We start from the raw sequence: 24,292 nt of genomic DNA, 5'->3' as shown, positions 1-24,292 counted from the left end.
TTAACTTGCTCAACTTTTTATACCAGGTACTGTAAGTAAAAATATTTAATATATATATATATATTTCCTCTAGGAAGGCAGGCTTCTCCTCCACTATAAATACGTCCAAAGAACAAGGCAGCACTCCAGAATAGCGTTAAAGGGTGAAGACCCCAAACTTTAATCCCCAAGCAATGTTTCGGCCTACTCAATTAGGCCTTTGTCAATATTTTTTTATTTTTTTGTCCAGACTTTTGTCAGAAGCTGAAATACACATGGAAATATTTATCTTAGTATTTTCTTTCTTGCCTTTTTGTCCTAGCATTTAGTCCTTTTTAAATGTGTTCACTTTTCCTCTTCCTTTAGGCAAAGTGGTATTATTATAGGCTGCCCTCGTTTTGACTCATGTTGAAGTGTGTACTAATTGATAACAAAATTTCTATTCATCCTGTTATAAATCCCTAACCTTCTCGGAGGTATAGTTTGTGCATTAATCTGCTCCCTGCTCAGATCTTTTATTACAAAATCCTCTATGCCAAGACAATAAAAAGAGGAATTTATAGAAAGTGAGGTGCAGATAATTTCACTCAGGTCTGACTTTGCAGAATACAAATTCATGGTGAATACAGAGCAGGAGGTATAAAGTATAGATGCAGGTGTACCTATGAAGAAATTAACATTTTTAAAAAATTTATGCCCTTTGGTGGAGTTCTCTGAAAGGGCAAAAAGCGGTAATGAATACTACTAAAAGCTTAAAGTTGTTTGGTCAGTGTCATGTAGCCTTGTGGCCAAAGACATCAACCAAAAATAGATTTTTACTATGATCTGAAAAATATGAGTATACAAAGATAGAGAAAGGTGATACTTGAAATATTGCCTGGCCTTCTGGCTGGATTCTCCATATAAGGGCCAGTGTGGCCTACAGCTGAAGACTTGAGCAATGAGACCACCTGGTTGCTGACACAGATTTTCCTGACACACCCCCACTTAAGAGTTTATTCTGTGTTTATGGGGTGCATATAAAATTGTGTATGTATGTTGTGAGGATATAAAATGTGGAAGAGATACCAACATCAAGCACATTGGTGAACATTGCTGTATTAGTCCCCTTCCCATTTACCCAAGCTGTGTTTGTTCAAGTAGGAAAGGCCAATCTTAAAGGGGTTGTCCGGGTTCAGCTCTGAACCCGGACATACCCATAATTTCATCCAGGCAGCCCCTCCTGACTTGAGCATCAGAGCAGTTCATGCTCTTTTATTTACTATAGGGATCTTTTATTTACAATAATACACTGCTGGGAGGAAGCTTCACCCAGCAGTGTGTTCGGTGACTTCACCGGTTCTGATGGGCGGGCTTTAGCGCTGCCCTAGCCATTTTACAGGCTAGGGCAGCGCTAAAGCCTGCCCTTCAGTACCAGTGACATCACCGGGCTCACTGCTGGGCAGAAGCCTCCGCCTGCCAGCCCGAAGGAGAGCCCGATATGTCACCGAAACTCCACAAAATGCCTTTGCCCTGCATGATTGTCACGAGGGCTGCCTGGGTGAAATTATGGGTATGTCCGGGTTCAGCTCTGAACCCGGACAACCCCTTTAATTTGAATGCACACAGTTTGGGCAGCAGTTTAAAGGTTCATTTAGACGAGTATACGGTCGACTAATAGACGATAATCGTGTAATGTGAATGTGTGTGACGAAAGATCAATATTACTAAAACGCTAATTCAACGCTTGTGAAATCATTGATGCAAACATGTTAGGCTACTTTCACACTCGCGTTTGGTGCGGATCCGTCATGGCTCTGCACAGACTGATCCGCACCGATAATACAACCGCATGCATCCGTTCAGAACGGATCCGTTTATATCATCTTTAACATTGCCAAAACTGATCCGTCTTGAACACCATTGAAAGTCAATGGGGGACGGATTAGTTTTCGATTGTGCTAGATTGTGTCAGTAAAAACGGATCCGTCCCCATTGACTTACATTGTGTGTCAATGCGGATCCGTTTGCCTCTGCATCGTCAGGCGAACGCCAAAACATAGCAAGCAGCGTTTTGGTGTCTGCCTCTAGAGCGGAATGGAGGCGGAACGGAGGCAAACTGATGCATTCTGAGCGGATCCTTATCCATTCAGAATGCATTAGCGCAAAACTGATCTGTTTTGGACCGCTTGTGAGAGCCCTGAACGGATCTCACAAACAGAAACTAAAACGCCAGGGGGAAAGTAATGAATTTGGTAATGTAAATGTGCTTTGTGTGGCCTATCGCGGATATTCACTATGACTAGACCTGTCTGAACACAGTCAACAATCATCGTTTAAGCAAGAATACTATCAAATATGAACAAATTTGTAGATTTGTATACTACATTTTTAAGACCAGCACCTAGATCTGAATACTTTTGTATTTGCATGTAATTAAAATTTTGCACAGCCACTAAGTTCTTTAATAACATGTATCTGTATATTGCCACCTGCTGTTTGTTCTTTTTCTTATTTCTTTGTCCAGCTCACTGAGTAGGCCGCACATGCTCAGTTTTATCCTTGAACTGCCTCCTGAGCTGTGATAGGTAGATCATGGACACATCCCCTGAGCTGCAGTAGAAAAGACACTCCCCTGAGCCGCCAGCTTGATATAAATCTAGCAGAGAAATGAATGGGGGATCTCTAGATCCATGTGAGGTACAGGGTTGGTTCTAGCTTTGTTAGAGATTGTCATGTACTATATGATGTCTGATTTTCCTTTTTTACATTAATCATGGGATAACCCCTTTTAAGTACAGGGAGAACTAAAGCCTCTTGCAAACGACCGTATGTATTTTGCGATCCGCAGAAATTACAGATGACAGCCGCGTGCATTCTGTATTTTGCGGAACGTAACAGCTGTCCCCTAATAGAACAGTACTATTCTTGTCCATAATGCGGACAATAATAGGACATGTTCTATTTTTTTTTTCGGAACTGAAATGTGGAAATGAAATGCACATGGAGTACCTTCCGTTTTTTTGCGGACCCTTTGAAATCAATAGTTCCGTATACGGTCCGCAAAAAGAACAGAAATGGTATGAAAATATGTTCCTGTGCAAGAGGCCTAATAGAAGAAATATAAAGTAAAATGAAATTTGGTCAGAGTATCCCTAAGATATACTTTGCTGTGTAGTGCCCCCCTCAGCTCAATGCCCTATTAAGTAATATAGTATATTACGGTCCTCTCCCATGTCTCCTATCTGTCTCTTCTTTCACACTATAGTGTTCTCCATCCCTCGTAACTCTTCTTCTTCATGCTGTTCTCTCTTTTCAGTAATAAAATGTATGACTTCTGTGCCCTAGTTCCCTTGCCTTCTCACATCCTTTCCATGCTCCCCTAGTTCTGTATTCAATAACCCAATCCCCCGATCCTCCTTACTTCTCCCCGCATCTGTGCTGCAGCCTCCTGTGTCTCCTCTGCCCTTTCAATAATAAATTGTTCTCTGGTTCATCATTGCTCATCACCTTTGTGAACGGCAGTAAAGATAATTTACTTTTAATCCTCTGACTAGTTTTCAAGTCCTGGATCCTGGATTGCAGACATTTTAAGTAGTTTGTGGGGAGTTTCATATTGTGAGTTTCAGCTTCCCCTTCAATTTCCCCACTGCTGGTCGGGGTGGTACTAACCGCACAATATAAATAGTGTTTGTAACTATTAAGTTTGGACATGCCTTACCTTATTATTTTACTTCACACCACTGGTCATACTGTGCCAGTGCTAATAACATTTTTGTTTTCAGTGTCATTATCTCCATGATCCATTTTGGCATTTTGGGGCACACATATATTAGTATATTCTTTTAATTACCCAGAAAGTAATCTTAATAACTTTTTTAATTAATAACATTTATTTTATGTCTAAGGGTACTTTCACATTAGCGTTAAGGTTTTCCAGTATGGAGTTCCGTCATAGGGGCTCAATACCGGAAAAAAACGCATCAGTTTTGTCCTAATGCATTCCAAATGGAAAGCAATCCGTTCAGTATGCATCAGGATGTCTTCCGTTCCGTCCCCTTTACAGTATATGGCCGGAGAAAATACTGCAGCATGCTGCGGTTTTTTCCTCCGGCTGAAATTCCGGAACATTTGCCGGATTGCCAGATCCAGCATTCATTTCCATTGAAATGTATTAATGCCGGATCCGATACCAAGTGTTCAGGAAATTGTCGCATTGACTGATCCGGTTTTCCAGTCTGCGCATGGGCAGACCTTTAAAAATGTGAAAAAAATAATACCGGAATCCGTTTTTCCGGCTGACACTGGAGAGACTGATCCTGTATTTCAATGCATTTTTCAGACGGCTACGGAAACAAATGATGTCCATTTGCATATGGATTTCCGGATCCGGCAGGCAGTTCCGGCCTTCTTCTAACGCTAGTGTGAAAGTACCCTAAAATGTAATGTAAATTTGTTGTAATACTGTACTTCGCGAAGTAATAACTTTGGCTCCCGCTCCGTACAGTATTACAACAAAGTTTTATGCAAATCGACTTCGGATGAAGCAGCAGAAGTCGATTCGCTCATCCCTAACTAGAATGTCTTGGGTCATCTGGAACTCAATGATAATAGAAGGTCTCAAACTTAAAGGAGTTAGCTAGGAAAATATATTTATGACTTACCCCCAGGATAGGTCATCCGTATCAGATCTGCGGCAGTGTGACACCCGGGACCCTCACTGATCAGCTGTTAGAAGACGCCTTGAGTGTTGCAACCTCATCCTAGGCCAGTGACATCACTTTACATCCATCACATGGACTAGTTGCATCTCGGCCCCATTCAAGTCAATGGGGCTGAGCTGCAATACCAAGCACTGCCTTTATACAATATTTGGCACTGTCCTTGGAAAGCTGTCAGGAGCCTGCATTGAACATCGCAAGTGCCGCGGCTCCCTGAAACTGCTGACTTGGACCCGCTGCTGATGTAATACTGATGACCTATCCTGAGGATAAGTCATAATTATCTTTGTTACGGCATACAAGGGAATGCTCCAAACTCCCGAACGGAACCTCACGAATAGCTGCTAGCAGACGAATAGGAAACGCACCCAAGCGGCTTACACTCCTAGCAATCAGTCTCTAACAGCATCCAGTGAATCCCCCCCAAGAACGAGACCAAGCTCCGTGTTGAGGGTAAAGCAGTGGACAGCCAGAGCTGTGTGTTTATTGTTCTTATATAACATTGTTACACATTAGTACCTCCCACAGGGTTTTGTAAAAACAACCAATAAACACATACAATACACTCAGACACTCCCACACACAATTCTCCCCTCTGCCTCTGATAAAATTACCTTACACAATAGGTTAATGTAATTATCCCAGGCAGGAGAATACACAGTGTTACACAATGTCTTCTGTCCTGGAGACAACCGAGGAGTAATTCAATTATCTCTCAGGACAAAGGGAAATCGCCAATATACACGTGGGGACAATAGGACAGAAATCACTATTCAAATATACAATGTCACAACCATTACAGTAAACATAGACATTTAACATATCCCCAGATAGCTTGGATCTGAGTGCATTCAATTATTAGGTGAATAGCACTCAGACTACACGTATACAGTTCAATTGCCATGGAGTTTAAGTTTAGCATGGGCTGATGATTGAGCCCATAATCCTGGGGCAAGAGGCTGGCAACCAGGCTTCTCCAGCACCCAGTGGCGAGGTTGGTTTTGCCACAATCTTCTCCAGGATAACCCCTTCTCCAGGATAACCCCTCTTCGCCGACAGTCAGGGAATTAGTGAGATGGAGCTTTCCTAGAAACACTCACTCGTTTCTGATAATTGGTCCGTTAAAAAGTATGGACACCAAAATCATTGTTAGGCCTCATGCACACGACCATTGTTTGGGTCCGCATCCGAGCTGCCGTTTTGGCGGCTCGGATGCGGACCCATTCATTTCAATGGGGCTGCAAAAGATGCAGACAGCACTCCGTGTGCTGTCCGCATCCGTGGCTCCATTCCGCGGTCCCGCTAAAAAAATATAACATGTCCTATTCTTGTCCGCGCTTTGCGGACAAGAACAGGCATTTATATTGCCGGCACCCGTTCCGTTCCGCAAACAGCACGGTCGTGTGCATGAGGCCTTATAGGAACGAATTGTCAGTTTGTTCATGATAATTGACTGCTCTGCTCAGTCAGTATAAAGGCTCATTTAGACCACACATTCTAAGAGCTCATGTACACAACCGTACGCTGACCGTGCCCGTATTGCGTTCCGCAATATGTGGTCACTGTCCGTATGCTCACCACATCATGGAGGCGGACCCATTCACTTGAATTTGTCCAAAATCCAGAAGGTGCGGGGCGGAACGGAGGCACGGAACCCTGCGGAAGCACTACGGAATTTGTCTCCGTGTCTCCACTCCGCAAAAAAATTTAAAATTCAAGTTGAATGGGTCTGGATTAGTCCGCGGAATCTGCTGGGTGATGGACCCTGAGCGCCATTATACCATCTAGGTTGTAACACCTATTAGGTGGCTTACTTTGTGCCTGAATCGTACACCTGAATCTTGGTGCATAGAAAACCATGGCCCCTTTGTAGAATGAGGCAAAAAGAAGTGTATGTAACATTCTTGGTGCATTTGCAATAATCTACATATGTGTTTTTTTAAATTGTTGTATAGCGTCTGGTATGTAAAAACTAGTATACACCGACGTCCTCAGGCTAAAGACCCATTTCAACAATCGCATCTGTGACCTGGAAGTCCTGGTGAGTGCTGCAGCTTTGCATCTATTCTCGAGAAGATTAGGGCTTAGTCAAAGGACTTAACCCATGCGTAATGTAAAAATATAGTACATGACAATTTCTTTCTAAGAAAGCTAGAACCAGCCCCGTACGCCACATGGATCCAGAGATCCCCCGTCCATTGCTGCAGTTGCTCTGCTAGATTTATTTCAAGCTGGCAGTTCAGGGACATACACTTTCTCAGGGGGGAGGGGGGGAGTGCAGCTGGCGTCAGATGAAGGATGGAACTGAGCATATACTGTATGTCAACCGTCCTCAGCTGCACCGAGAATTTAGAAAAAGGGCAAGCAGCAGGTGGCGCTATAGAGATAAATTTCAGGGAATAATTTTTGGTGGCTATACTACATTTTAATTACATGCAATTACAAAAGTATTCAGATATGGGTGCTGGTTTGAAAAATGTAGTATTTTTTTTTTTTTGTAGGACAACCCCTTTAAGTGTGATCTACAATTACTGGCTTACAGATCATTTTTCCGCTCATGACTGGACAGCACTTTAAATTTTGAGTTCTGATGTTTTGCAGGAGCACTGTGCTCACAGCAACACAATGTGCGTCTACATTCCCTTGTAGTATTACAAAGCACATCAGGGCGTAGGTGGGCGACCATTCACATAACTGTGTTAAAGGTGAAATAAGAACTGTGAAGGTGAGGAAATGAATCCTCCTTTCATACATCTCCAAGATCATATCTTATTATAAAATAATTCTAAAATATCCGATTATAGCCCCTGTGCCATAAATGTATGACTGTGGACCTCAAACCGGTGCCATTGTAGATGTACAGCACAGGTTGGCACTCAGCCTCCGCTCCGGATACAAGCCTTTACTAGTATCATATACTAGCGAGAGTGAACTTCATTCAACGATAAAGAAACCACTAATGAGCCGTGCAGAATCATCTTGTGTAACTCATAATCAAATATATTTCATTTGAAGTTTTGAGAAAAGTGTGCTTGAAATTCATTAAGTTGCACTGTTTGTTGTGTCTCAGCAAATACTAATCCGCCTATTAGGATGCCCACTGTGGTTTACTGGGATAATATTGCAATGTGACTTGATTGCCAGATTTGTAATTGCAGGCGCAATTTGTTTTCCATTTGTTATTTGATTCCATGGATACATATAGATATAATTTGTCAGTATGCTGTAGTTAGAATAGTGATACCGTTTTTTTTTTTAATTTGCATACGTCATTAGATAATCTGTAAGCTTAGTGTGATCTTCACAAAAAGTTTCCTCAAATTCTGGAGGTCATTTACTAAGACCAGCAACTCGCACATCAACCTTGGTAAAAACCCTGCCAGAGCAAGATCCGACCAAGAGTCACGTCTTCCTCTGTACATGTGCAGAACTGGAATCTACTTTAGGCAGGGGCTGCAGTTGATTTCTGGTGTAATGTGCAACACTTTTCTGGCTCGCATGTTCTTAAAGAAGTCCTCGCTTCTCCCACCAAAAGTGGAAAAGCTGTTGGAAAAAGCAAAACAGATGCGCATTTTGTCACAAAACAGCACTTATGACAAAAAAAAAAAATTATACCAGAAAACTGCCATAGAGCTATGGGAAATGACCCTAAATGTGACTTGGTCATAGCTTTGAACACCTGATGGGACCAAGATATAAAGTTTAGACCTTGGTAGTGCCCAGAATGTTGGTTTTCAGGTTCACAGGTGCTGCATTGGTGGATCAGAACTTCGGGCGTAAGATGTCAAATTTGACTTCCTAATTCTACAAGTGATGACGTAAGGTAATGATGAAATGATGATAAAATGAAGTGAAAATAGCCAGGTATTCTTGCGTGTACCCCTATACAGTTTTCAATAACTTGTGTGGGGGATACTGGAACTTTTCTTTGTGTTATCACCCCTCTCATCCTCATGGACTGGTAGGTGCATTTTTTTTTTAATTATTTAATTCGCTTCTAAAGGTTGTTTTGAAGAAGAGCAGTTGCACATGTAATTGCTCTCTTTGCCTAATGAGTCTGTTTGCGATTCAAATGTTTCACAAAGATTTGTGTCCTCTTTAACCCCTTAAGGCCCGGAGTTTTATTCTACAGGTCAGTACGAATCCGGCGATATATTATATGTGTAGTTTTTCTTGCGTTTTGATAGTGATAAAAAAAAAATTGTGGGACCCTTTTTTCTGTTTTGCTGTTTGCTGTATGGGGAAAATATTTTAATATTTTTATACTATGGGCGTTTTTGCATATTCCGACACCCATGACGTGTATTTATTATATTTTTTTAGTTCTTTTATTTTTATTTTGGGAGAAGGGGGGGGATTTTGTATTTTTATGTTTTTTCTTTTGTTTTTTTTCCTTTTTTCCCCCCCTTTTTTTTATAGTTCCCATAGGAAACTATAACAATCAATCATGTGATTGTTATTATCAAGACAGGGGCTGCTGCATGCTCCTCCGATCACCACACGGGGAGCCGGAGCCCGACCGAAAGTGCACACTTTTGGTTTCAGCGTGCTCAGATGGTGTGGTCAGAATTGACTATGGCATCTGAGGGTTTAAATGTCTGCGATAGGCATTACTGCCGGTTGCGGACATAAGCCGCGGATGTCTGCTAAAAGAAGCAGGCGGCCCCCCTTGGCGGGCAAGGCCCGGCCAGCGCCGTACATGTACAGCGATGAACGTGAAAGGGTTAATGCATGTGGTAATATATGTAAATGTAGGCATTTTATAAGTGCCATGTATGAACTCACATGCATATCTTCTATTTTTAAGTTTAAGAGTTCTGTTTCTCAAGCTCTGATTGGGTCAGACTTTTGGCCTTAAATTTGGCCAATTTTTATATTGATTTTTGCATTATTTTTTTATTGCATTATCTTTGCATTATTGAATTTTTATATCATGCAATTTTTATATCATGAAGGTATAGTACATTTTAGTTTTAAAGGGGTTACTCTATTAAAATGGGCCCCTCACAGTGAATATACTTACCCCGCTCCTGATCCCCACACCGCCACTGCAGCTTCTCCCCGTGCGCGGATGAAAACATCTGGTATCAAGGGGAGCAGCCAATGGCAGACTGGGACGAGCCTCCCTAGAGTCACCCGTGATGCTTGGGAGGCTTGTTCCCGCTTGCCATTGGCTACTTCCCCCCCGACAGGGGATTTTTTCATCCGCGCGGGAAGCAGCGCAGGGAGTGGGGTAAGTATATACACTGTGAGGGGCCTGGGCATACGGGGGACATTTTTATAGTATTGCATAACCCCTTTAAGTGCTGGGTGCCATTCTCGCAATGTTCCTGGTGTCTACAGTAATTTCAAATAATATATGGTTATGGGGGTCTTTTTCATTTTTACATACTTTTGTATTTGTAAAAAGTGTTAAAACATAAGGCTAACACAATGTTAATGTTAAAATGTACTTAAATAATTAGCAGTTTACCTCCTTTTTTGGGCTCTTTAAGATGCTGTGATGTACCAAATATATATATTAAAGGGATTCTGTCATCAGATTTAACCCCTTTAACCTAAACATATGCTCATGTCCAGACTAATAAGAAGAATCCTAAGCTGGCCTTATTAAACCTCACTGTGGCTCTATTTGCCTGTCAATCACTTACTTAAGGTGCCCAAGGGGAGGTCCGTTAATACAGGGTGCCCTCCGCACCCTTCGCCGTCCGGTGCCCAGCACCGCTTTCCCTGTCTTCAGCGACACCTTCCCTGTCTTCAGCGCCGCCTTCTACAGCTCTGCGCCACCTCCGCAATCCTCCCCGTCTTTCTGCCAGATCCCGCTCCTGCGCACTAGGCTCAGCCTGATGCGCCTGTGCGGACTCCTGGCAGCGGCTTCGTTGAGCGAAGTGCGCATGCGTCGGCCTGATGCGCACTTCGCTCAACCCTGATATGACCTGCAGATTGTCTGAGCCTAGTGGGCAGGCGCGGGATCTGGCAGAGGGACGGGGAGGATTGCGGTGGCGGCGCTGAGCTGTAGAAGGCGGTGCTGAAGACAGGGAAGGCGGCCGGGCACCCTCTATTAACGGACCTCCCCTCGAGCACCTTAAGTAAGTGATTGACAGGTTATAAAAACCTGTTTTTTGGGAGAATAGAGCCACAGTGAGGTTTAATAAGGCCAGCTTAGGATTCTTCTTATTAGTCTGGACATGAGCATATGTTTAGGTTAGAGGGGTTAAATCTGATGACAGAATCCCCTTAAAATATAAAATGCCCCCTTATAGTGCCATCTGTACTACCAATTTCCCCATAGTGCTTTCACAGTTATAATGATCCCCCTTCGTGCTCCAATAGTGCTGCCCCAGTTAGAAAAAAAATGACCCCCTCTGTAGTGGCCCAATAGTGATGCCCCAAGGTGGCAAATGAAAATTATAAATACAAATACTCTCCCGGCCTGCTTCCTGAACTACTTGCAGCCCGTCTAAGATGACACAATTTTGTCATTGCGCTGCCTGTGTTGATAGGGGTTAGGCCTACTGACTGTAGCCTATCAGAATGAGAGGCAGCAGGACTGAATATGCCTGTCCTGCTCCACATCGCAGACAGCAGCATGGAGGTAAGTGATTGTGTTTATCTTCATTTGCCGTCTGCAGGCAGGAACACATTGGTCCTGTGCCCAGCTGCAGCATTATACTGTATCGACATCCTGAGGACAATTCAATACCGAGAGGCGTTAGCAGCCAGCTAGGAAACTTTGCTGGCTGCAGTTCCGCATACCCCCTGAACCTACGGCTCATACCCCTCAGGGTACAGATACCGCAGGTTGAAAACCACTGTAGACAGTCTGACCACTTAATTATATAGTTAGAATTATTTTAGTGACCAGGCAACAGGAACATTCTCAAATATCTGTAGAGTACAACTTAAAATGTTTTGTGCATTGCGTATAGGCTAAGCAACCGTGGTGTGAACCTGGCCTTCGTATGGAATGCGCTGTTCATGTTTAAAGGGAATGTGTAACCAAAATGTCATCTGTCAGTTAAACCAGATAGGAAGACATATCCTTTTTTTTTTTTCAAATCTTTTTATTTTCTGATTGCAGATTTTATTTTATTTTTTTATTCTATATCCTGAACATAATTATGGAGGCTGTCATCTTGCTTCAGTTGTTCTTAATAGCGTTTGCCATAAAGCAATTTTCTTAATGGTTTCTAGTCACATGGGCCATAGACACAATGGACTGGAGGGGACCTCATTGACTTCTATGGGAGAGTTTTCTAGGCATGCTCTGTGACCTGTACAGAGGTCATTGTACAAGGAAAGAATGGATAAGCTTTGACAATTACCTATTGTCAATAGTGGATCCTGTCTTATCTATACACAGAGGTGATATCATTACAGGGAGGATTAGAATGCCAGATAAGCAGGTAACTGCAGTAAAGTGATCTGTACAGACTAAGTGACACCTATTCGGCTTAGTGGCCAGTACAAAAGCTACAGGATTTTATGTTTTTTGTTTAAATATAGATATTGACATGGAAAATTAAAAAATGTCATAAAAAATTCTTTAAAAATGTTTAAATCACATTTTTATGTTTAAATATTATTTTCTGATAACACATCAAAGTAATGAACCAGTTGTTTTGTAGCATATAACCAAAGTGCTACTATGTCAGGTTGTGCTGTTCTTTTGTAGTGATGTACTCCTTTCTAATTTCATAGACTAAATTATATTCACAATACTGTATATTGGAAGCATGAATCCCTGACCCAAATTTCTGCACAAGTGATTGATTCTCTTAACCACAAAGAGAAAACGTGTAAAAAAAAATAAGAATAAAAGCATACAGTGCAACCTCCAATTTTCTGCTATATGTAACAATAAACTACATACTGTTGTGAGGTATTAAAAGCTGACTGTGCAAATTAGCATTTTTTTTTTCTTTTTTTTTTTTTTTTTTAAGTCCAAGCTACAATTTATATGAAGTACACAGCATTTTACAGTATGCAGCATTCTTGTAAATATAACAATGTATTATACTGGCGCTAATTGATGTTTATCTTAGTTCAGCACTTTTCAGCACTTTTTTAAGTCCAAGCTACAATTTATATGAAGTACACAGCATTTTACAGTATGCAGCATTCTTGTAAATATAACAATGTATTATACTGGCGCTAATTGATGTTTATCTTAGTTCAGCACTTTTTCTAAGAGCCAAACTTGATATATGTCTTGTAAGCTCAAATTACTTAGCAAAATTAGTATTGTAATCAATAATGTTAAGCATAATATGTTTTGGTTCAGTAATTGTGAGCATCCACTAAATTAAATTTAAGTTAAACGTTGTGGAATTTTTTAAAGAATAGATGAATTGCATGGAAGTTTTCTGCAGTTTTGCACAGTCGTGGCTTAATATGTGCTTATATTCTACTTGTATTGTAGAACTTGTATTGTCATTTTACCATAACTATTATGGACAGTGAATGTGGATCCAGTGTTGACTTTGGGCTAGTCCTGAGGGCATTATCTTAGTGTTTACCTGGTTTTCATCCTTTAACTTCTATACAGGAATCTGGCCTTTGCTGCAATCATGCCTCTAGCCCACCACCTCTTGGAATAGTCTTGGTGTGGTTGGCTGTTGACCCACGGGGATCAGACACACCAGTGCATGTCACCAAGGTAACAGGCAAACTCGTATTCAATAACTGGCCAAGGTCAGGGCAGACAGAGTTTGTGCGAATCCATGAAATAATCCAAATGTCAGGATAGGTGGCTCAGGATCCAGGAATCAGGCAAAGGTCAGTACATAGGCAGTCAGATATATTGAAACTTTAGCTAGTAAGATATATTGAGGGTCTGTGTAATGGGCAGTGGGTGTTGACCCAGTGTGCAAATTAATGAGTTTGACTTTAAGGCATCCTGAAGGTTCTCTGGTATTAACCTTTTAACCCCTGTACAGGGATCTGGACTTTCTCGCAGGGAACCAACCAGACTGCTACTTCCTGGAGTAATCCTGGTGTAGTTAAGATGTGACCCACAGGGGTCAGAAACAACAGTGTGAAGCTCCAAGGACTCGGGCAAGAGGTGTAGTCTGAACACACTCCAACATCAGAGCAAGCTGAGTACATGCGTATTCCAGATAGCAATTCGAAGGTTGGGGGCAAGCTGAGTACAAGCATAGTCCAAGTAGCAATTCCAAGGTTGAGGCAGGCAGCAGAGAGCAGAATTGGTAGACAGGCAGGGTATGGTACATGGGTAGTCAGACAAGATGTCACACCTTCACTAGTTACTAGAAACCAAAAAACCTCAGGAGGAGGTATCCAATAGCCCACTGGGATAGGGGGGCTGATCAGCACCTTAATCAGTAGCTGGACAGGGAGCAAGAGGAATGGATTAGCGCTCTCAGTGCTGGAAGAAAGTTTACTGAGCACTGGTTCCAATACACACAGGAAGAGAGGAGCAATGTCCTTGCCTGCTTAGGACAGCTGGACAGAGGCGGGCACAGAATGCCTGCATGACAGGCTGAAGACTTTTGCAGAATGTGTTGCATCTATAGCACGTTACTGATGCAGCCATTACTGCCCAAAACAAAGACCTCCATCAAGGTTTTAAGCCTGTTTTCTTACCTTATATCCGTGGGGTACCCATACATGTTGGTAAAACTGTTGGGTGCAATTTGTTGGGTTACATTTAAAATAAGATAAGAACAAGGCAGCAAGTGCATGCATTAAGGACTAGTATTCATTTTTGTGAGTTTTATAATTATTTTACTACTTTGTCACTTTAGTAAGGTCAGCTTTTTTGCCATAACAGGCTGGTCCAGAGAATTGCAGTGTGCTACTAAAAGTAATCAGTCTTCGAATGTATATCTCCCCTTTTGCAGTACTGCAAGAGTTAACCTCCTCTTCATGTGTGAGCTAGTACAAGGTAGTTCCCAATTGCCATTCGTCTTCTGCTATATAACTGTGCTACTGACCACACTTCCTTTGCAATTGTCAATGTATGTTTGTGATAGCCGGTCCACTATCTCTCCCCCCTTTGCATGGGTGAATATTGAATGAATTTTAATTGATAATTTAATTGCTATTTAATAAAGATATAGTTATTATCCTTACATTGGTTACATGTTATTTGTTTTCTCTTTGGAGTGAACCTATATCTGTTATATCTGGCAAAGCCCATCGATTATAGGAATATTAGTAATTGGCTGTGTAAAGCTTAGGGTGGTAGTTTTTTTTAGATTTCTATCGCTATAATAATAATATTTATCTATATAGTGCCACCATATTCCGCAGTGCTTTACAATGCAGAGGGTTCATGTACAAAACAAAATACATCCCAACGTAACTGGCTAATATACAACTGAAACACTAGGAGTGAGGGCACTGCTCGCAAAAGCTTACAATCTGTGAGGGTAATACAAAAGTTAGTTGATTGTGATATGTAGTAGTCAAGCCATTTTTGTACTGATAGCAGCGATGTAGGCCGATCTGCTTCTGGTGTTGGACTGTTAGAAGATTGAGTTCTGGTCTGAAGAGTTGGGGGGGGGGGGGGGGTTATTAAAGGAACAGTTTAGGAAGCATGATAAGCCTGCCTGAAAAGATGTGTATTTAAAGCACGTTCAAAGGTAGGGAAGTTGAGAATAGACCTTTATATTCCGGGGAAGAACATTCCAGAGAGTAGGTGCAGCTCAAGGAAAGTCTTGAAGACGAATGTGAGAGGTACGAATTATGGAGGATTTTAATCTTGGATCACTAACAGAATGGAGAGCACGAGTAGGGTTGTAGATGGAAATGAGGGAGAAGATGTATGGAGGTGCAGCACTGTCTAATTGAACTGTATTCAGTGGTGGCTGGGAAACCAGTGAAGTGACTGGCACACACATGCTAGTAGTATGCTAGTAGTATCAGTATAGAAGGTGGACAGATAGATGAGCCTGGCTGCAGCATTTAGGACAGACTGAAGGGGGGAGAGTTTAGTAAGAGGGAGACCAATTGGTAATGAATTACAGTAGTCCAGACCAGAATGAATCAAGTCAGCAATAAGAGTTTTGGCCGTTTACACTGTAAGAAAAGGGCGGAATCTAGAGATATTCTTGAGGTGCAGACGATGAGCCAGTAAAGGGATTGGATATGGGGAACAAAGGAAAGATCTGAGTCAAATATGACCCCAAGACAGCAGGTGTGCTGCCCAGGAGTTATGATAGTGCCACAGACCGAAATTGAAATATCAAGTTTAGGTGCGTTAGTAGATGAGGGAAAGACGAGAAGTTCAATTTGTGAGAGATTCAGTTTTAGATACAGAGAGGACATGATGTTAGAGACAGCTGCGAGACCATTACTGGTGTTTTGGAGTAAAACAGGGGTGATGTCAGGGGATGAAGTGTAAAGCTGGGTGTGGTCAGCATAGAGATGCTACTGAAAGCCAAATCTATTGATAGTCTGTCCGATAGGGGCTGTGTAGAGAAAGAAGAGTAGAGGACCTAGCACTGAACCCTGAGGAACCCCAACATCAAGAGGAGGAGTAGAGCCTGTGAATGATGCACTAAAGGAGTGGCCAGAGAGATAGGAAGAGAACCAGGAGAGAGCAGTGTCCTTAAGGCCAATTGAGTGGAGCATGGTGAGGAGGAGTTTGTGGTTTACCGTATCAAATGCTGCAGAGAGATCCAGAAGAATCAGTAGAGAATAGTCGCCATTGCTTTTTGCTGTCAGGAGATCCTTGGACACTTTAGTAAGGGCAGTTTCTGTAGACTGGAGAGAGCGAAAGGCAGATTGTAAGGGGTCAAGAGGAGATTTTGCAGAAAGATCGCTTATTAAGCGAGAGTAGACACGACGTTTAAGGATTTTAGAGATGAGGGGGAGGTTAGAAACAGGTCGGTAGTTAGCAGCACAAGTCTGGTCAAAAGATATTATATATATATATATATATATATATATATATATATATATATATATATATATATATATATAATTATTTTTTTTTTTTTTTTTTTTTTTAAATGTTGGAGGCTATAACAGAAAGTTTGAGAGAGGGCGAAAAGATACCAGAAGAGAGAGAGAGGTTAAATATTGTAGTAAGGTTAGTGATGATAGCTGGGAAGAGAGACTGAAGAAGGTGTGAGGGAATAGGATCACTGTTGCAGATCGTAGGTCGAGAAGAAGAGAGACGCCTGGAGACTTCTTCATCTGTTATAGGGTCAAAAGAGGAGAGCAAACGTGTGGGAGGGAGGATGATTATTCCCTTCTGGATATTGGCAATCTTATCTCTGAAGTATGTGGCCATGTCATCAGCGCAGAGGTCAGTGATGGGTTCTTGAACTTTAGGGCTTAGAAGGGAATGAAAGTGTCAAAGAGTTGTTTTGAGTTATTTGAGAGTGAGGAGATGAGAAAGGTGAGGTACTTCTGTTTGGTAAGGTTCAGGGCCAAATTGTATGTTTCAAGCATACATTTATAATGGTAACAGTCTGCAGATATTCAAGATTTTCTCCATAATTATTCTACACATCTGGAACACCACTGGAGAATGGGTTTCAGGTGTGTGCCAGGGTTGCCACGTTCTGTCTTTGGAGGGGACGGATTGATATTGTAGCTGCTTCCTCTAGGGTGGTATTGAATGTATGGTTGTAATGATTGGCAGCCAGGTCTGGACAGGAGAGGGAAGAGATTAGGGTAAGAGCTAATTGTAGGGTGTCAATCAGTTGCTGGAAGTTAATGGTGTGTAGGTTTCTATAAGTGTGAAAATTGTTGTGAGAAGAGTGTGAGGTCTGTATACCAAAGGAAAGAAGATTGTTGTCAGAAAGTATATTGCGAAGGGTGAGTTAATAAAGTTTAAGACCAAGCAGTGACAGAAGAAGACTAGATCAAGTGTATTGCCCTGTTTGTGCGTGGCAGAGGAAGTAAGTTGTGATAGGCCAAAAGAGGAGGTTATAGAAAGAGAGTGAGAGGCTAATGGGGAGATAGGATCATCAATGGGGATATTAAAATCTCCACTTAACAGTTAGATATAGTTTACGTCCCAAAACTAATTTTAATGTAATCACTGACTGGAAGAACGTTGTGGATAGGATAAAACTAACTTTTATTAATAATTCTTAAAATAAATGGGAGGACAAAACAACACTTAACCTAATAGTTGATAAACATCTGCCCATATAGTGTGAGACCGACTATTAAGAACTGTTGACCAGCTGTAGCGCGTTAAAGGTCGGTGAGCGACTTTGCACATTGACCTTTAACGCGCTACAGCTGGTCAACAGTTCTTAATAGTCGGTCTCACACTATATGGGCAGATGTTTATCAACTATTAGGTTGAGTGTTGTTTTGTCCTCCAATTTATTTTAAGAATTATTAATAAAGGTTAGTTTTATCCTTTCCACAACGTTCCTCCAGTCAGAGATATTAAAATCTCCCATAATAAGAGTTAGTGAGTCAGAAAATAGGAAGTAAAGGAAGCCAAGAGGCAAAGTGGTCCAGAAATTGGTGGGGGGAGCCTGGAGAAAGATAAACAACTGCAACTCACGGGGGGAATGGGCGGAAGAGTCTGATAGTATGGTTTTCAAAAGAGGGGAATCTGAGAGAGGGTACAGGGAAAATTACCTGAAACATGCACTGGGGAGAAAGTAGTATGCCTACTCCTCCACCATGCCTGTTATCAGGTCTGGGGGTATGGGAGAAGTGAAGTCCACCATAGGAGAAAGTGGCAGGGGAATCAGTGTCAGAATGTTGAAGCCAGGTTTCTGTAAGGCCAGCAAAACTGAGAGGAAGAAGTCGTGGATTGTGGGGAATTTGTTACAAACCGACCGTGAATTCCAGAGCGCACAGTTAAAAGATACTAGAGAAGATGTACAGTGAATATTAGATTTTTGGGGTTTCTATGTGTGGCAGATAAGAAGCTGAAGTTGGCAGTAGAGGGAGGGCCAGAGTTTGGGGAAATATATCCCCTGCAGCTAGTAGTAGGAGAACAGAAAGAGACAGCAAGTTGTTGGATGATTGATTTGTATGGGTGTATTTTATGCTACACCATGGAGGAAGATGGGTCGGGGTGATATGAGGGTAAAAAGTGTATGTGAACTGAACATGGGTGAGGGAAGAAGAGAGGGTCTGACGTGGAGGGAAGGGACAGAGAATAGTAGTTGTGCTTGATTTTGAAGCTAGACACTGCAATGATGAGAACCGAAGCAATAAACCGAGAATACTATAATATACCTGTGCTGTGTGTAAATTTCTTTGAGTAGCTCACTTAGCATCTCCATCTTCTGCCCTATTTAACTGCCAGGAGCTTAGGCAATATGGAACTTTGGTAAAGATGGTGCTTTTGGCTTGTGCATGACCCTGCGAGTGCTTCCCCTTAGACTGTGTCTACACTTATAGGGAATGTGACCAATTTTGCGGAACGGGTCCGAACCCATTCATTTCAATGGGTCGCATCCATTGTTCCGCGACCCCGCAAACAATATAGAGCATGTCCTATTCGTGGACACAAATAGGCATATTCTATATAGCGCTGGTCCTGTGCGTTTCGCAATATGCGGAATGCACATGGTCGGTATCCCTAAATGTTCACATTTTCATCCAGCAGCATTCCATCGTTACCTTAGTAAACCTAATTGCAAATGCAAGTACAAGAGTTAGAAGAACTTTGTGGTATACAGGGAGTGCAGAATTATTAGGCAAGTTGTATTTTTGAGGATTAATTTTATTATTGAACAACAACCATGTTCTCAATGAACCTAAAAAACTCATTAATATCAAAGCTGAATATTTTTGGAAGTAGTTTTTAGTTTGTTTTTAGTTTTAGCTATTTTAGGGGGATATCTGTGTGTGCAGGTGACTATTACTGTGCATAATTATTAGGCAACAACAAAAAACAAATATATACCCATTTCAATTATTTATTTTTACCAGTGAAACCAATATAACATCTCAACATTCACAAATATACATTTCTGACATTCAAAAACAAAACAAAAACAAATCAGTGACCAATATAGCCACCTTTCTTTGCAAGGACACTCAAAAGCCTGCCATCCATGGATTCTGTCAGTGTTTTGATCTGTTCACCATCAACATTGCGTGCAGCAGCAACCACAGCCTCCCAGACACTGTTCAGAGAGGTGTACTGTTTTCCCTCCTTGTAAATCTCACATTTGATGATGGACCACAGGTTCTCAATGGGGTTCAGATCAGGTGAACAAGGAGGCCATGTCATTAGATTTTCTTCTTTTATACCCTTTCTTGCCAGCCACGCTGTGGAGTACTTGGACGCGTGTGATGGAGCATTGTCCTGCATGAAAATCATGTTTTTCTTGAAGGATGCAGACTTCTTCCTGTACCACTGCTTGAAGAAGGTGTCTTCCAGAAACTGGCAGTAGGACTGGGAGTTGAGCTTGACTCCATCCTCAACCCGAAAAGGCCCCACAAGCTCATCTTTGATGATACCAGCCCAAACCAGTACTCCACCTCCACCTTGCTGGCGTCTGAGTCGGACTGGAGCTCTCTGCCCTTTACCAATCCAGCCACAGGCCCATCCATCTGGCCCATCAAGACTCACTCTCATTTCATCAGTCCATAAAACCTTAGAAAAATCAGTCTTGAGATATTTCTTGGCCCAGTCTTGACGTTTCAGCTTGTGTGTCTTGTTCAGTGGTGGTCGTCTTTCAGCCTTTCTTACCTTGGCCATGTCTCTGAGTATTGCACACCTTGTGCTTTTGGGCACTCCAGTGATGTTGCAGCTCTGAAATATGGCCAAACTGGTGGCAAGTGGCATCTTGGCAGCTGCACGCTTGACTTTTCTCAGTTCATGGGCAGTTATTTTGCGCCTTGGTTTTTCCACACGCTTCTTGCGACCCTGTTGACTATTTTGAATGAAACGCTTGATTGTTCGATGATCACGCTTCAGAAGCTTTGCAATTTTAAGAGTGCTGCATTCCTCTGCAAGATATCTCACTATTTTTGACTTTTCTGAGCCTGTCAAGTCCTTCTTTTGACCCATTTTGCCAAAGGAAAGGAAGTTGCCTAATAATTATGCACACCTAATATAGGGTGTTGATGTCATTAGACCACACCCCTTCTCATTACAGAGATGCACATCACCTAATATGCTTAATTGGTAGTAGGCTTTCGAGCCTATACAGCTTGGAGTAAGACAACATGCATAAAGAGGATGATGTGGTCAAAATACTCATTTGCCTAATAATTCTGCACGCAGTGTAGATTGAGGACCAGTGCCCTTTCCATTCCTAATTAACTTTTGTTAAGCGATCATTAAAAGGAAACTGTCACCAGGTTTATACTGCTCTAGTTACTAAGACCTTTATTTTACTTTTTTATTTTATTTTATTTTTCGCTCAGTTCTTTCCTGAAATCTTCTGCATTGAGAGCCAAGCACTCGAGTCCTCTCAGTGCGGTGCGTCTGCAGTGGTCTACTCTACACACATGAACTGCTGCCACCCACTGCCATTTCCTGCTGCCACCCAGCCAGTTCCTGCTGGCGGACCCCCATGGATATGATATTGATGACCTATTCGTAAGGATAGGTCTTCAATATCTACCTACTGTACCACCACTTTAAAGCACTTAACATGCCCAGGGCACCACTTATGTATTGATGTTATAGCGAGGTTTCAACATGTGCTATGCCACAACGTCTGGGTATAGTACAGTGCAGGGTTTTTATGCGCACATGAGCAGCACATGTGCAGGGTTTGCTTAAGGATAGATGGTGATTTAGCATTTAGCAACCTGTGTATAAAGGTATGTTTACATGGATTCTACTATCAAAATGTCACTAACAGCTTCCCGTTTACTTCAGTTTTTACCAAAACACCACCATGTACAAATGGTCTTTTTTTTTTTTTTTTCTGCCGCTGATTTTCAGTCCGCTCTAGAAGTGACATAATGAATAAGACTTTAGCTGCATTCACCTTTTAAAGTCAAAGGGGAAGGGTTAAAATACCTATCGGTTTTCTGCGCCTTTTTGGCGGCGTCTATGCTGCTCACAGAGACGGATCAGCCTACTGATCTGCCACAGATTTTTATGCAGCGGATTATAGCCATGTCAATGTACCCTTACATAGAAAGGACTTAGGCCCCCTTCACAAGGGCGTCGCAGGTGACAGCCGGATGCGATGCAGGTGCGTTCAGGGGAAATCGTGTGCGTAGGCACGCAAATTCAGTCAGTTTTGACTGCGATTGCGTTCCGTTCTTTTTTTTTTTTCGCACGAGTGCAATGAGTTTTGCACGCGCGTGAGAAAAAACTGAATGTGGTATCCAGACCCGAACACAGACTTCTTCACTGAAGTTCGGGTTAGGTGTTCTGTAGATTTTATTATTTTCCATTATAAACATGGTTATAAGGGAAAATAATAGCATTCTTTAATACAGAATGCTAAGTATAATGTCAATTGAGGGTTAAAAAATAATAAAAACATAACTCGCCTCATCCACTTGATCACGCAGCCGGGATCCTCTTCTTTGTTCTTCTTGAAGGACCTGCAAAAGGACGTTCGCTGACGTCATCGCAATCACAATGTTATAATGGAAAATAATAAAGTAAATGGGGTCCCGGGTCATACATCCCTCGTCTCCTTAGCAACCATGCGGCAAAATCGCACCGCATCTGCACTGGCTCGCGGATGTGATGCAATTTTCACGCAGCCCCATTCATTTCTATGGGGCCTGCATTGCGTGAAAAAAAAGTCAGCTAAAAACTGACATTTTTAATGGATGTTTATTTCACTGATGCCTTTCTGAGAAACCACCATTTAATTTTATGGGGGCAGTCTGTCAGTGAAAACAGACAAGATAGAACATGTTCTATTTTTTGACGTCTGTTTTTCACTGACAGTCAAAAAAAACTGCCGTGTGAATAACCCCATAGACTACTATTGGTCTTAAAACAGATGTGTGAAGGCCGTTAAAAAAAAATGTACATCACATGTCCACATCACATGTCCGTTTTTCACTGTCGTGTGCATGTAGCCTTACAGTGCCTGTGCAGACAACTATATATAGGAATATAGGAAGGGCAGCAAAAAAATGAAAGATGTATAGCTATTATTTTAAATTCTTAAGGGGAAACTGAATCATATTATATCGGCTAACTACAATAAAAAACATAATAAGATTCCAGTCAGTACAACAATAATCCTTACACTTAACTGGAAGGGTGAAAACGTCATTAAGAAAATGAGTTAACGCGAAAGTTACTGGAATTATAGATTAGATACACTTGCTCCACATGGCTTAATTTAGATTTTGAATTAAAATGTTTCCTGGTGTAAATTCAATTATTTATTCGCTAGTAATTAACACCACCACATGTTAATTATAGGGTAGTGGGTGGTAAAATATCTGAGGATTTAGGCCTCATGCACACGACCGTTTTTTTTTTTGCGGTCCGCAAAACGGATTTGCGTTGTTCCGTGACCGTTTTTTTCGTCCGTGGGTCTTCCTTGATTTTTGGAGGATCCACGGACATGAAAAAAAAGTCATTTTGGTGTCCACCTGGCCGTGCGGAGCCAAACGGATCCGTCCTGGCTTACAATGCAAGTCAATGGGGACGGATCCGTTTGACATAGACACAATATGGTGCAATTGCAAACGGATCCGTCCCCCATTGACTTTCAATGTAAAGTCAGGAGTCCCTATTATACCATCGGATCAGAGTTTTCTCCAATCCGATGGTATATTTTAACTTGAAGCGTCCCCATCACCATGGGAACGCCTCTGTTAGAATATACCATTGGATTTGAGTTAGATCGTGAAACTCAGATCCGACAGTATATTCTAACACAGAGGCGTTCCCATAGTGATGGGGACGCTTCAAGTTAGAATATACAAAGAACTTTGTACATGACTGCCCCCTGCTGCCTGGCAGCACCCGATCTCTTACAGGGGGCTGTGATCCGCACAATTAACCCCTCAGGTGCCGTACCTGAGGGGTTAATTGTGCGTATCATAGCCCCCTGTAAGAGATCAGGTGCTGCCAGGCAGGAGGGGGCACACCCTCCTCCCTCCCCAGTTTTAAATTCATTGGTGGCCAGTGCGGCCCCCCTCCCCTGTATTACAGTACGTTAATTGGTGGCCAGTGGGCCCCCCCTCCCTCCCCTGTATTACAGTACATTCATCGGTGGCCAGTGCGGCCCCCTCCCTCCCCCATCTAATTAAAATCCCCCCCGCCCCCTTCCCCAATCATTGGTGGCAGGTGAGAGTTGGGGGGGGGGGAGGGAGTCGGGGCCAGCCACACTGGCCACCAATGTGTTAAATACAGGGGAGGGAGGGGGGGCCGCACTGGCCACCAATGAGTTAAATACAGGGGGGGATGTCTGCCCCCTGCTGCCTGGCAGAACCTGCCAGGCAGCAGGGGGCAGTCATGTACACAGTTCTTTTTAGTATATTCTAACCTGAAGCGTCCCCATCACCATGGGAACGCCTCTGTGTTAGAATATACTGTCGGATCTGAGTTTTCACGAAGTGAAAAATCGGATCTAAAAAGCTTTTATGCAGACGGATCAGCGGATCCGTCTGTGTGAAAGTAGCCTACGGACAAGGATGACGGACGCGGATGGCAATCTTGTGTGCATCCGTGTTTTTTCACGGACTCATTGACTTGAATGGGTCCGTGAACCGTTGTC

At 42.3% G+C, this 24,292-nt stretch overlaps 1 protein-coding gene and 1 long non-coding RNA gene across 2 annotated transcripts in view; one reads left to right on the top strand and one right to left on the bottom strand.

Annotated features, from left to right (window-relative positions):
* LMBRD1 (LMBR1 domain containing 1) overlaps positions 1-24,292 on the top strand; it is a 263,866-nt gene that overhangs the window by 203,547 nt on the left and 36,027 nt on the right. The window lies entirely within an intron of this gene.
* LOC120998108 lies at positions 4,190-23,232 on the bottom strand. Its single transcript, XR_005778303.1, has 3 exons — positions 23,220-23,232; positions 22,232-22,235; positions 4,190-4,304 (listed from the first exon to the last, which is right to left on the bottom strand). It is a non-coding gene; the product is annotated as an uncharacterized LOC120998108 (long non-coding RNA).

This window comes from Bufo bufo, chromosome 4 (assembly GCF_905171765.1).
Source record: "Bufo bufo chromosome 4, aBufBuf1.1, whole genome shotgun sequence".
Classification (NCBI taxonomy): Eukaryota; Metazoa; Chordata; class Amphibia; order Anura; family Bufonidae; genus Bufo; species Bufo bufo.
This window is presented reverse-complemented; position numbering and strand designations above follow the sequence as displayed.